At 44.2% G+C, this 3,016-nt stretch overlaps 1 non-coding gene across 1 annotated transcript; it reads right to left on the reverse strand.

Moving 5' to 3' along the window:
- Positions 1-990: 990 nt before the first annotated feature.
- Trnas-cga (transfer RNA serine (anticodon CGA)) lies at positions 991-1,065 on the reverse strand. Its single transcript has one exon. It is a non-coding gene; the product is annotated as a tRNA-Ser (tRNA).
- Between the last annotated feature and the right edge of the window lie 1,951 nt (positions 1,066-3,016).

Below are 3,016 nucleotides of genomic sequence, written 5' to 3' on the forward strand. Positions count from 1 at the left end.
CCCGTTCTCCGTCTTCTGATAAACGTCACACTTTTTAATTGAATTTACACGGCAGGAGTAAAGGTCACAGTTTAATGTCCTGTTGACATAGAGTCAGTATAAACGTAGCTCCGGCTAGGACAACATAACGACGAGAGCCCAGTAGCCCTTCGAAGAAAACGTCCTTGCATTCACCTACAATGACTGAGGCGAACCACGCTGAAGCTTAGCTTGTGTGACTTAGAGTGAAATTTGGACCTTACTTCTCTGAAGTACGAGCCCATTGTCTTAACCACAAGCTCTTCCTTCTTTAATCTAAATGTAACTGTTTCTTCAAGCCGGCCGCTGTGGACGAGCGATTCTAGGCGTTTCAGTCCGGAACCGCGCTGTTGTTACGGTCGCAGGTTCGAATCCTAACTCGGGCATGGACGTGTGTGATTCCCTTAGGTTAGTTAGGTTTAATTAGTTCTAAGTCTAGGGGACTAATGGCCTCAGATGTTAAGTCCCACAGTGCTTAGAGCCATTTGAACCATTTGTTTCTTCAACAGCAAAAAGAATGGTTGGTTATATGCAAGAGCGTTCTCATGCTCCTACTCATACTAGATGGGTTAAATAAAAGAATAAATTACATCTACATATACGTGATTACTCTGCAATTCACAATTAAGTGCCTGGCAGAGGATTCATCGAACAACGTTCAAGCTATTTATCTACTGTTCCACTTTCGAACAGGGCGCGGGAAAAACGAACACTTTAGTCTTTCCGTGCGAGCTTCGATTTCTCATATTTTATTATGTTGATCATTTCTCCCTATGTAGGTGGCCGCAAACAAAATATTTCCTCATTCTGAGGAGAAAGTTGGTGATTGAAATTGCAGGAGAAGATACGGCCACTAGGAAAAACGCCTTTGCTTCAATGATTGTCACCTCATTTGGCGTATCATTTCCGAGGCCCTCTCTTCCCTGTTTTACGATAATACAAAACTAAAACTTCCTGGCAGATTCAAACTGTGTGCCGGGCCGAGACTCGAACTCGGGACCTTTGCCTTTCGCGGGCAAGTGCTCTACCAACTGAGCTACCCAAGCACAACTCACGCCCCGTCCTCACAGCTTTACTTCTGCCAGTACCTCGCCTCATACCTTCCAAACTTTACAGAAGTTCTCCTGCTTCTATAAAGTCTGGAAGGTATGAGGCGAGGTACTGGCAGAAGTAAAGCTGTGAGGACGGGCCGTGAGTCGTGCTTGGGTAGCTCAGTTGGTAACTTGCCCGCGAAAGGTAAAGGTCCCGAGCTAGAGTCTCGGTCTGGCACAAAGTTTTAATCTGCCAGGAAGTTCCATATCAGCGCACACTCCGCTGCACAGTGAAAATCTCATTCTCAATACAAAACTAGTTGTCCTTCTTTGAACTCTTACGAAGTCCTCCCTCAATCCTATCTGGTAAGGACCCCATTCTGCATAGCAACACTCCAGAAAAGCACGGACAAGCGTAGTGTAGGCAATCTTTTCAGTCGACCCGTTACATTTTCCAAGGCTGTCTCGAACAAAGCGACCGCTACGTTCGCAGGTTCGAATCCTGCCTCGGTGATGGATGTGAGTGATGTCCTTAGGTTAGTTAGGTTTAAGTAGTTCTAAGTTCTAGGGGACTGATGACCTCCGGTGTTAAGTCCCATAGTGCTCAGAGCCATTTGAACCATTTATTTCCAAGGCTTCTGCCAATAAATCGCAGTCTTTGGTTCGCTTTCCTGTAACATTATTTATGTGATCGTTCCAAGTTAATTAATTAACGGTAAATTGCAGTATATCTTCGAAGAATTAGCTTTTGGCTGGGGGGGAGGGGGGAGTGGGGGAGGTAGATTGAGTCTGTGAGAAAAATCGGAAAGCATTTTTCTCTAAGGAGATCGCTTGCAAGTTACTCTTCCGTTTATTTGTGTAAGCCAAATTATACGGTAGTATGTATAACAGCTTCAAAATCCGGAGCTCAAAATAAGACCTTTGCGAAGGTTACGTTGCCTCACTTGGGGAACGAAGAAGCATACGAGTATCTTATTATGACATAATAAGACTACTACTGAAGTCCAAGCTATTTGGCTTGCGCCCAAGAGTTAATCTCGAAGAAATGTTAATAACAAGGTAAAGGCCATAAGCACTGTTTCTAATACCTCGTGATGACTGGGTGTTGTGTGATGTCCTTAGGTTAGTTAGGTTTAAGTAGTTCTAAGTTCTAGGGGTCCGATGACCATAGATGTTAAGTCCCATAGTGCTCAGAACCAATTAAATTAATTAACTGTTTCTAATAAGTAAATGTCTTTGCGAAGGTCAGTGTTAGTCCCTCACGCACGGGCAGCTGTTATGACTCTTGGCGGTGGCACGCAGTGAAATGGTCTTTAGGGAACCATGGTAGCACGTTTCTTCTCTCAGCATTTTCAAGAGAACTATTTGACTATTGCCTTCGAACACGCGAAAATGGCGTACAGTTCCTCAGTTTAATGTTTTGTTCTGTTTTTGAAATCACTTCATGGATTGTTCCCTGTGAAACATACTTTTTATTTCGCAGTTAATTCTGTAATCGACGCAGGATGTCGTGTGTCTACTCTATGTCAAATTCGACTAGCAGACTGCCGGATCCATGAGTTCTGCTACGCGTTTGTTCTCAGAATGGAGCGACGGACTCCCATGTTCGTTCGCTTCGCACCCATACAATTTGCGGGCAATCGCTCCACGTGAAGTTGATCTCGCGGATTGTCTCACAAATGAGATCAGGAATGAGTACCGGACGGGAAGTGTGAACATTCATGACGTGTCTGTCAATAGCACAGCAGTAGCAAAACAGCTAGAGAGACTGCAAATCCCATGTATTTGTTCCTGAGTAATGGTTGTTTCATGAGACTCGGAGTACCGATTAAGTATCCGCTAATACATACAGAGTGAACCAGAACTCCCCAGACAAACTTTCAGAGGTGGTAGTATGGACCAAAGCAGGACAAAAAGGACTATTGAATATAGGCTCTAAAATGCATACCTTAAGAGCTATGAGCACT

This window comes from Schistocerca cancellata, chromosome 4, assembly GCF_023864275.1.
Source record: "Schistocerca cancellata isolate TAMUIC-IGC-003103 chromosome 4, iqSchCanc2.1, whole genome shotgun sequence".
NCBI lineage: Eukaryota > Metazoa > Arthropoda > Insecta > Orthoptera > Acrididae > Schistocerca > Schistocerca cancellata.